Source organism: Scyliorhinus canicula, chromosome 6 (genome assembly GCF_902713615.1).
Source record: "Scyliorhinus canicula chromosome 6, sScyCan1.1, whole genome shotgun sequence".
NCBI lineage: Eukaryota > Metazoa > Chordata > Chondrichthyes > Carcharhiniformes > Scyliorhinidae > Scyliorhinus > Scyliorhinus canicula.
In genome coordinates this window covers 125,574,969-125,586,980 of record NC_052151.1, presented here as the reverse complement: position 1 = coordinate 125,586,980, position 12,012 = coordinate 125,574,969, and the positions used below count along the sequence as shown (strand labels likewise).

The 12,012-nt window shown below is 44.9% G+C and overlaps 1 protein-coding gene across 10 annotated transcripts in view; it reads right to left on the bottom strand.

Moving 5' to 3' along the window:
* Positions 1 to 12,012, bottom strand: part of dtnba (dystrobrevin, beta a) — a 705,977-nt gene that overhangs the window by 14,541 nt on the left and 679,424 nt on the right. The gene's annotated exons all lie outside the window — the stretch shown is intronic.

Below are 12,012 nucleotides of genomic sequence, written 5' to 3'. Positions count from 1 at the left end.
AAAACTAGAGTCAAAAGGCCTCATATTCACAGCCCTGCAGGGGGCTAGCAGGGAGCCGTCGTGAAGCTCGCAGCTCCAGCTGCAGATACAGCCCCTCACACATCCGGGTCAGAGGCTGCGCATGCGCAAGGTGGCGGACTCCAGCGGCTGGGCCGTGCTACATGGCGGACTCAGAATGAAGAGCTAGACCGTGGATATAGTGCCCCCGATTGCCTGCCCGCCTGACCCTGACCGCCCGCTCAAAAATACCCCGGCCTCCCCTGCCCTCCCATTGACCCGTCCCCGATCATGGCCTCCGCGGACTCAGTCCACAGCAGCCACCCGAGTATCTGGAATGGCAGGACCATGAGTGGGTCCACGCCGTCAGGAGACGGTTGGGGGCGGAGATTTCAGTAACCCCTAACTAAAGGGACAGAAATACAGAATGAGTATGCGTACACACGCATACACACACACATACGCACAGGGCCTTAGGGTGCATGTCCTCCTACATAAGGCAAAACTTAACTCAACCTCCCAAGATCTCCAAGCATTAAAACAGTACTCCAGGAGAAGGGGGACAAAAGGATGCCGCCATCGTTACAAGGCGCGACTTGGCAGTGTACACTCTCTACACAGGATCCGGTAAACCAAGCAGACATGAACCATACCAAGACAGAACAGACCTCACACTCTCCAATGGAATCCGTGACACCATTAAGACCCCGCCAACTCTGGAAATCCTGAACCATTTTCCACCGAGGAAACCCCACTGATAAGAAGAAAGAAGAATAATCAAGGCACCCATCAATGGGTTATCTCAGGAAGGGATATGATCCTCCTTCCCCTGACAGGGTATGGGAAACCCTCTGGAATTAAATATAATAAATCAGAGCCTGATTCAGTGCCTCTCTGACCTGGATAAAGAAAGGAAACCCCAAAAAGAGAGGAGCATCAGGATTAGCCAATAGACATCAGGCAAGGTCCAGTATCGTACATTTCTGCAAAAAGGGTACCGGGGCAAAACAGCATATCCTCATTAAAAAAACAAAACATTGGGGTGGCATGTGGCGCAGTGGTTATCACTGGGACTGCGGCGCTGAGGACCCGGGTTCGAATCCCTGCCCTGGGTCACTGTCCATGTGGAGTTTGCGCATTCTCCCCATGTCTGTCACCCCCACAACCCAAAGATGTGCAGGTTAGGTGGATTGGCCATGCTAAATTTCCCCTTAATTGGAAAATAAAACAATAATTGGCTACTCTAAATTTATAAAAAAAAACACTTGGGAAGCCCAAGCCTCAAGGAGGACAGTCTGGAAACCCCTGTACAAGACCCCATGGAGCCTCACTCCTCAACCCAGCCTAACCTCCAAACAAAGAAAGACTCTAACAACTCTGAACCGAAACAGTCAGACTCGCAGTCAGGCTCTAAAGCCAACAGAATACCACCTCCCCAGTGGAACTATATCTCAAGAAGCAGGAGTCCCAAAAAAGGGGTGGGTGGCCCAGTCCACCACCCAACATACCCTCCACCTGATCCAGGTAAACACAGCTATTACTGCCCTAACCTACTCAATCAAGAAGCCACTAGCAGTACCCATGCAGCAAATCAAGTACAGTAGACCAACCCAGGAAAGGTTAGTTATCCAAGGATTAACCAACCAAGCCCGGGCATGCACCTATAACATTTCCCCCTGCTCCAAAAACACCAAAAGTGCCAACCAGAGGGAAAAAGAATCCACTCTTCTCCAGGCAGCATGATGGCTAGCACTGTGCCAGGGATCCGGGTTGGATTCTGGCCTTGGGTCACTGTCTGTGTGAAGTTTGCACGTACTCCCCAATGGCTAGCACTGCGCCAGGGATCCCGGTTGGACTCCGGCCTTGGGTCACTGTCTGTGTGGAGTTTGCACATTCTCCCCATGTCTTCATGGGTTTTCTCTGGGTGGTTTGGTTTCTTCCCACAGTCCGAAGGCCTGGAGGCAAGTGAATTGAATATGACAAAATTGTCCTTTAGTGCTCAAAAATGTGCAAGTTAAGTGAATTGGCCATGAGAAAATTGCTCCTTCGTATCCAAAGATGTGTAGGTCAGGTGGGGCTACAGTAATAGGGTGGGGAGTGGGAGTGGGTGGGTCAGTGCAGACTTGATGGGCTGAATGGCCTCCTTCTGCACCATAGGGATTCTATGGATACTTGTTCTGTCTGTACTTTCGTAGGTGACAAGCAAGGACTCAATAATTCCAAAATAACAAAAGTACAAAAGAAAAACACAAGTCTAAAATTTCAAATGAGGGCTTTTCCTCACGCACAATGTGGACTTATAAGGCCATATCAACCACCTCTATACCAAAGCATCTACCTCCACCATGCAGTGGCGATACTCATCTTGTTTACAAATAAAGAGAAGGGTACCTAAAAACTGTACTCCCTCAGTGTTAAAACAAGGATTTCAGAACATTAAATAGGTAAATACTGCACAACACTCATTTCATACAACCAACTCAGCATGGAATTTATAATATAAAAAGGAAAACAGATGACAAACACCTCTGTGCTCAAATATCATGCACCCTTGTCAGACTAAAAGGCGATAACACAAAATCAGAGGAATAATCACAAGGGAACAAGACTTACAACACCAGGTTAAAGTCCAACATGTTTGTTTCAAATCACCAGCTTTCGGAGCACTGCTCCTTCCTCAGGTGAATGTACGCATTACCCAGTCCAATGCCGGCATCTCCACAACAAGGGAACAAAGTCAGGATCGGTGATGAACTGCAGGATAATATAACCATCAACGGAGCTTAGAAACCTAGCACCTGTTGCGTCTGGCCGTCTCCAATCCTTTGCGATGAGCATCGAGGACAAGACAGCTTAAGACTGGTGGTCGCGATCTTCAACCAACCCCAGGCCTCAAAGATCCATCAAATTCGAATCGCCCAGCCTTCAAATTAAGATCGTGAAAGAAAGCATGGCAGCCAGTTCTCAAATTTGGCTGGGAATTCATTCCCAGCTCCTCTTGGGACACCAGGCACATGGGTACTCCTTCTCCTGCTCCATCTTCCCGATTCAACTCGGATGTTCGACATACCATGCAGCAGGATTTTCAAGGACTAAAGATGAGTCCCCACTAAGAAGACTGTCCTATTGACTGACAGGATTCTTTTCTTTCTTCACCCATTCACTTTAGGATGTGTCACAGTTTATCAATGTGAGCACCAATAACCTGTGCCAGCGAGCCGAGACCATCGTCCACAACTTCACTCACAATAGCAATCATCACCTCGATGCCAACGGCATCGCTGAAGTATAGGCCCCGCTCAACAGTGAAACTGCCAAGGCGAGCTGGGCCCCACCCCGACCACCTCAACCAAAAAGGATTTTCTTGACTTAACTCGGTTCCCCATCGACAAAATTCAGCCAAGATCTTCCAGGAACACAGCACAGATCATACGCACCACAATCAAATAATTATGTAAAAGCGAATTAGTGCAGAGGCTGCAGGAATCCTGTCAGAGAGAATAATTATGGGTTGTGCATCAGGGTGAAAAAAAAGTATGAAAAGATGAGTTGCACTACAGTTCGTGAAAACACAGCCACTCTCCCGCTTGCATCACATGACAACCCCGGTAAATGTAATTTAATGTGAAGAAGTGTAACATGATGCATTTTAGAAAGAAAACAAAGAAACAAAGGAAAACAAATATTCAATCAAAAGACGCCAAAATATCTGGAAGAAATGAGGCTGAAGGGTGCAAATACATTAGCCTAGAAATTCAAATGCATCTAAGAGAAGAAGCACAGGTGTTGAGGTGTGCGTTGCATCACCTGTTCACATAGGTACAGGTACATTGTGAAATTGGTGCTGGCTGCTCATTAGAATGGATCAGGCATGCAGCTAGCTTTGCCAGCTCGGCCTATGGATGAGCACCTGTTCGGTGGAGAGAAATCAGGCCTCTTTGATGTCACAGGAATTGTAAAGGAAGAAATGGTTGGGAGACACGTACACTGAAACTTGGGCTCTCAATAAAAAACATTAATTGATCTTGTCAGATTTGTCAAGGGAAGGTTCTTGCCTCTCACCGTAACTATTCGCTACACGTGCCTGCACCATTTACAGCCCCACTGCTCATGACATTCCCTTTGCAGATTTTCCTTCACTTATGTACAATCAGTCATATTTTATTCTACCTTCATCTCCTCTTACTCTCACTTCCCCACACCTCTATATTGCACATATTTGCATAATTTACTATGATAGGCACACATTCCAAAACAGTTGGCATTCATTTGTTTCCTACAGGAAACAATAACACACAGCATGAGACAATCGGTAATCAGTGAATCCAGGAGCCATCTGCATGCCCCTTCGCCACTCGAGGTGAATATGTAGGAGAGGGTGAATGATAGCCACATCAAGCGGCAATGATAAAAGGGAGATTGATTACGATTCCGTCACACTGTACTCTTTTCCCCTTCTTACTTTTATCTAACCCTACACCCCTAAATAACAGTGTATATTTCAGCAGTCACTCATCTCCCTCTCTTCACACTAAACCTAATTTGTTCTCCCTTTCTTTGATTTCAGGTGTTTAAAATGCCGATTGATTCCCCTTTATCAAGATGCAACATCATTCAATCTGACCACAGAAAACACCAGCTCAGATAAACAAATCAAATACACTTCAGAACAGGGCTTCACAACCAGGGGTCAACAAGAAGGCTTCAAAGGGTCTACAAAAACATATCATCTTGTCAGAAAGGCAAAGGTTGCCATCAATTAACATGAATGTAAAACGAACAAGCACATTTCGAGTGCAAGCCTCTTTCAGCTGAAAGTATTTCTCAATTAATCCAAACCCTGTGTCGATTGGCCAATTTCAGGTCGTTGAGAAGCATTTGAGCAAGCGGATCAGCGGGAGGAGCCATCACGCAGGAATATGGCAGATTTTCTGTGGAAAATGGACTGGACAGATTGTCTGTCACTCAGTCACTAGATTCTCACTGAGAAAGCTGTCTTTAATCAGAGATTTCAGCGAAGAATCTAAAAATGATGGCGACAAATCTTCAAGAATTTTAAAAGGATTCAAATTCTTTTGGGGAGACAAGGGGCTGGATACGCCGCTGACAATAGAGGAGTTCCTGATGCGGTGGAGAATCCAGTGTTGTGAAGAAAATGGGATTGGCGCTGTGTCCAATGCCCCAGCCCCATGCTGGTGGCAAGTTTGAGGTTTGTGCCCCACACCAGCGGGAGAATGCAAATGGGTCTTAATGATGTGTTAAACATCAAAATAAGCTTCCTGATTCATTCCAACTAATTAACTGATGTCTGCAGGGCATCTCCATCCAATGCGGCAAGCAACACCGTGGAATAGGTGTACACACACCACCAGCCCTTTCAGCAACAGTTTGAAGTCTGAAAAATGGGTGTGACGCTATCAAATTTCTACTCCATAAATTTCTAGAAAATGTCAATGAAGAAAATCAGGCCACAGAGATTTCCAGTGGCATTTTGTGCCTTATAAATAGGGGCTTGGAATACAAGTTCAAATAGGTCACAAATTTCAAATTTAAATATTTAGGCTGCAGAATATGTATTGTGTGCTGTCTGCATCTTATTAAAACCATAGAGCTTGTATAAGGAAAATGATACCAGCAATTAGAAATAATTTTTAAAACAAGAGATATGGAGGCTATTTCTACAAGCATTCCGCAGGCACAGTAAGATTAAAGAGAGGTATAATATTTTTTGAAATCATTAATTTTGATGAAAAGCTATTTACTGAATTTGGGGAGTCAATACAAAAGCGTAATTCATTTAAAATTTCTTTAAAACTGTGAAAAGCACTTGTTTGAAAATTCTGTCTGTACTCAAGAGGATAAAATGAAGGCATATTTTGCTGCAGAGAGCTACAGAGGTAAGTACCATTGCATCTTCAAAGCGATATTTTGTAGTGAAATGCATATATATGTGTAAATATGTGTAGTCTCTGACTAGTCAGGAAAGTAATATCATGTGACACTGTAGCCTGGAGGGAGTCTGGAGGATAAATCATTGTGGTCAGTCGTGTTTGTATTAGTTCCAGTTTGATAGCATTAATTTCCCATCCACAGATTATTATACTGTAATAAAATTAACAAGTCTTGAACTGGATTTCTTTAGTATATTGACTCCGTAACTGTCTTTGTACAAGAACATAACATGGTACCAGGGGTAGTAATCAAAAAACTAAAAGTGTGAAGATGTGAAGGACACGGTTTCAAATTTGTGGAATGTTGCTGTAAAGAAATCTCTGAAAATGCAAAACCAGTGCAAGAAGAAGAAGGTGGTTTAAAAACTCCTGAGTAACATCTAATAACCGGTAATGTTGATGGAAATTAACACACATTTAAATAACAGTTTGCACTGTATGTAGCAGCTCTAGGATTGCAGGCGCAGCCAGATGAAAGAAAGATAGCGTTGTTGCTAACAGTAGCAGGTTCGCAGGCGATTGAGATTTATAAAACCTTCATATACGAACAAGAGGAGGGTAGTAAAAGCTTTAATGTCGGCACAAACAAATTTGACGAGCATTGCACGGCGAAGAATAATTAAACTTTTGAGCGAAATATATTTAGAACGCGCATGTAGAAGGTGGGCGAGTTCTTTGATAGCTTCCAACTGACCTCAAGTTAAAAGCACAAACTTAAAATCCTCAATGATTCAGGATCAAATTGTCTTTGAAGTAAATAATGATAACATGCGGGAACGTCTCTTACGGGAAGAATGAGATTCAGTTAGAAGCCGTGATTAAGATTTGCCACGTTAGTGACCTAGCTGTGCAACATATCAACAGATTGAATGCATAAAGTTTTGGCGCAACAATTGGGTGCGATGCTGACGTCATACATGTTGTGATGGACTCAAAAAATAAACCGTGGCCTTAGCAGTGGTGGCAATTTTAAATATTTGGCAGAAAAATCCATTACATGTAAAAGATGTGGAAACAGCACCGACTGAGGCAATGTCCAGCTTATGGCAAGATTTGCACAAAGTGGAAAGGAAAAAAATCATTTTGCAAAACAATGTTTCATTATCAACAATGTTAATGCAGTGAAGTCAATTAATACAATTGATGACATTAATTTGGACGGCACAATTTTTATTGATCTGTTCTCGGATTAAGTCAGGGCAAACACAACCTACATGAAGAAAAAGTAATAAAAATGATAATGGAACAATAACAAAGGACAAATTAACAGTTTATTTGTTGATAAATCGGTCACTTATCGCTGTGAAGTTAGATACAGGAGCAAGAACAAACTTCATAAGCATCAGTGATATCAAGACTATGCAATTAAAACCGAGAATATTGAACATACCAGTCTTGTTGAAGGACTAAAGTGATCAGAAAATTAGGATCACATGGGGAATGTGTGAATTGGATGCACAAGTAAAAGATAAAGTGCACAAATTAAAATTCTTGATACTTGCTGAAAATCATGAGTCCTTATTAGGTGATGAAATGTGTGAAGCACTGGAGCTGGTGAAAAGAGTGTATATCATTGCCGGTGCACTGAGCACACACAGTGGATTGTTGGAGTCCATTGTGCAGGATCTTCCAGAAATATTCCACAGTTTTGGTGTTTTACCTTTCACTTACAAGATTTAATTAAAAAATGATGCACAACCAGTGATACATGCTCCGAGAAGAATTCCAGTACCATTACGTGACCGTCTAAAGGCTATATTAGAGAGGATGACATATCTTGGCGTTATTAAAAAATTGAAGAGCCGACAGATTGGGTCAATTCGATGGTATGTGTAAAAAAAAAACAATGATCTTCCAATATGTATGGATCTCTAGCATTTAAATGCGAATATACAAAAGGGAACACTATCCGATACCTAAAAAGTGAGGAGAACACAAGTGAGATGTCTAGTGTGAGATATTTCAGCAAACTTGATGCTTCACAAGGTTATTGGCAGCTCAAGCGAGATGAAGAAAGTACTGTACATTCAATACTTTGTTTGGCAGATATTGCTTTCTTCGTATGCCATTTGGCATAATCTCAGCATCAGAAATATTCCACAGAGCGATGGAAGATATTGTTGAAGGCATTCAGGGTGTTCGAGTATACGTCAATTATGTCATAATTTGGGGTTCCACCCAAGAGCAACACAATGACAGGCTAATTAGAGTATTACAAAATATCAGAAGAAATGGACTACGACTCGATAAGGCCAAATGTCAGTTTGGTGTAAAGGAAATAACGTTCCTAGGAGACAGATTATCTGGTCAAGGAATAGAGCCTGATGACATGAAGATACAAGCCATCATAAATATGCCTCGATCTACAGAACGGCGACTCAGTATTTGTCCCTGGACAAGAACATTACACATTTGAAGTTGAGAAACATTGGGCGTGATTCTCCGCTCCCCACGCCGGGTGGGGGAATCGCGGGAGGGCGACCCCGACAAATTTCATGCCCCCCTGGCGCCCCCCCGCGATTCTCTCCCCCCCCCCCCCCCCCCCCCCCCCCCCCCCCCCGGCTCGGAAGAATCGGTGCTCGCCGTTTTACACGGCGAACAGCGATTCTCCAACCCGGATGGACCGAGCGACCTGCCGTTCGTGGCCGTTTCACGACGGCGGAAAACACACCTGGTCGCTGCTGTGGTGAAACGAGAGTGAGAAGCCCCTTGGGGCCTAGCAAGGAAAGAGCACCACGACTGTGCTTGGGAGGGGACAGGCCCGCGATCGGTGCCCACCGATCGTCGGGCTGGCGTCCAAATCGGACGCACTATTTCCCCTCCACCGCCCCGCAAGATCAAGCCCCCATGTCTTGCGGGGCGGCTGAGGGGAAAGACGGCCACCGCGCATGCGCGGGTTCGTGCCGTCAGCGTCATGACGTCAGCCGCGCATGCGTGTGTTGGTGCCGGCCAACCTGCGCATGCGCAGCTGATGTCATTAGGTGCGCCGGCCGCGTCATTCTTGGCGCGACGCCCCCGCGGCCGAGATTTACGGAGCGCCGCTCCTAGCCCCGCCTGGAGGGGAGAATAGGGGGCGAGGAACGGCCTCCGAGGCCGTCGTGAAACTCGGCCGTGTTCACGACGGCCCTCCCGATTTTTCCCGAGAGCGGAAAATTCCGCCCATTGTTCTATGGAAATAGAGCAAAGCTTACTTCGTCTTTTGAAGTTCACATGATGTGAGCATCACTGGCAATGTCAGCATATATGGATCAAACCTAATTGCCTTTGAAAAGGCACTGGTGAGTCATTTTCTTGCACCATAGAAGTCTGCGCAGTGGAACAGCTTCCACAGTGCTGTTAGGGAGGTAGTTCCAGAATTTTGACAATGAAGGAACAGTGATATATCCGTAAATAAGGATAGTGTGCGAGTTGGAAGGCATATTAAGGGTGTTGGTGTTCCTCTGCATCTGGTGTCCTTTCCTTGAAAGGTGGTAGAGGTTGCAGTATGGAAGATAGTTCTGAAGAAGTCTTGGTGAGTTGTTGCAATGCATCTTGTAGATGGCGCACACTACAGCCATAGTGAACTGCTTGTGGAGCAAGTGAATATTTAAGGTGGTGGATGGTGTGCCAATCAAGTGGGGTGACATGTCTTGGATGGTCGAGCTTCACTCATCCAGGCAGGTGGAGAGTATTTCATCATATCCTAAACTGGGACATGCAGATGATGGAGAGGCTTTGGAGACTCAGATGGTGAGTCACGCATTGCAGAATAACCAGTCTCTGACCTGTTCCTATGTGCTGGTCCAATTAGCTTATGGTCAATGGTGACCCTCACAATGTCAACAGTGTGGGATTCAACAATCGTAATGTCTTTGAACGTTATGTTTATTCGACTTTCTCTCAATAGAGATAATCATTTGGCACTTAATGTGATATAAATTTTATCTTCCAGCCATGGCTCTAATGTTATCCAGGTCTTTCTGTGTGTCCACAAATGGCTGTTATCCGAGGAGTTGCAAATGGAACTGAACATTTTGCAATCAACAGAGGACATCCCCACATTTGACCTCATGATGGAAGAAAGGACATTGAAGCAACTGAAGATGGTTGGGCCCAGGGTACTATCACTGAGGAACATTGCTTAGCATGATTCCAGCCAGTGGTGACTCCCAATAACTTTGATTTTACTAGGGTTCCTTGATTCCACACAGGATCAATGCTACCTTGATGACAAAGGCAGTCACTCTCACTTCACCTTGAGTTCAACACTTTTGTCCAGATTTGAGATCTGGGGCCAAATGTTCCTGACAGAATCCAAACCTGCCATTGGTGATCAGTTATTGTTAAGTAGGACGGAGATGGTGCTGTAATTTTAATGTTACTGGACCAGTAATCCAGAGGCCCAGGCTAATGGTCTGGGGACATTGGTTCAAATCCCACCTTGCTAGCTGGTGGAATTTAAATCAATTAATTAATAAATCTGGAATTCAGTCACATGACTGATTGCCATTAAAAACCCATCTGGTTCATTAATGCCCTTTGAATGTAGGGAAGGGAATCTGCTGTCTTTACCTGGTCTGACCTACAGGTGACCCCAGACCCACAGCAATGTGCTTCACTCTTGACTGCCCTCTGAGATTGATGCACCATCGATTGCACGCGAGGCGAGTGAATTACCAATGTCAGGCTTTAATTAACTAGAACACAGCCTGGCGATCGTCTACAGTGGAAAGGGACGATCGTCAGGCTTCTGAGCATTTATACCTCGTTGATAGAGGCGTGGTTAACTCAGCCTCTCGGCCAATCGGTCGAGAGGCACATGACCGACCAGGGCCAATGGTAAGCCGACGTTCTGGCCCAATGGCAGACGAGTATGCAGATCATATCATCACAGAGATAAAAGCAAATTACTGCGGATGCTGGAATCTGAAACCAAAAAGAAAATGCTGGAAAATCTCAGCAAGTCTGGCAGCATCTGTAGGGAGAGAAAAGAGCTAACATTTCGAGTCCGATGACTCTTTGTCAAAGCTGTTTGTCAAAGCACAGCTTTGACAAAGAGCCATCGGACTCGAAAAGCTAGCTCTTTTCTCTCCCTACAGATGCTGCCAGACATGCTGAGATTTTCCAGCATTTTCTCTTTCTGCCCTCTGAGATGACCTGTTAAGTCACTCAGTGGTATCAAACTACTACAGCAAAGTCAAAAGCAAATAAAACTGGAGGATTAAGCATTGACATTCATGCAATCTGCAAAGTCCTCTGCAAAGACATCTGCGAACTAGTGCCACAAATTGAGAGAGCTGTCCCAAGCTACCACAGAACTTTGCAAACCTGCATTCTCTACCTGGCCTTCGAAGGACAAGGGCAGTCACCTTCAAGTTCCCATCCAAGCCCCTCACGAACCTGACTTGAACTATATTATCATTCCTTCATTTCCGCCGGGTCAAAATCCTGGAACTCCCTTTCTAATCAGCACCGTGGGTGTGCCATAGAACATAGACCATTACAGCGCAGTACGGGCCCTTCGGCCCTCGATGTTGCGCCGACCTGTGAAACCATCTGAAGCCTATCTGACCTACACTATTCCATTTTCATCCATATGTCTATCCAGCGACCACTTAAATGCCCTTAAATTTGGATAGTCTACTACTGTTGCAGGCAGGGCGTTCCACACCCCTACTACTCTCTGAGTAAAGAAACTGCCTCTGACATCTGTCCTATATCTACCACCCCTCAATTTAAAGCTATGTCCCCTCGTGTTGGTCATCACCATCCGAGGAAAGAGACTCTCACTGTCCACCCTATCTAACCCTCTGACTATCTTATATGTCTCTATTAAGTCACCTCTCAGCCTTCTCCTCTCTAACGAAAACAACCTCAAGTCCCTGAGCCTTTCCTCGTAAGACCTTCTCTCCATACCAGGCAACATCCTAGTTGTAAATCATCAGATGATTTAAGAAGGTAGCTTGTTATCACCTTCTCAAGGGCAATGGGATGAGCAACCAATGCTGGCCGAGCTAGTGATGCTTACAACCCGTGCAGAAATAAAACAGAAGTACCGCTTGGTAGCACTGTCAACAACACCTTC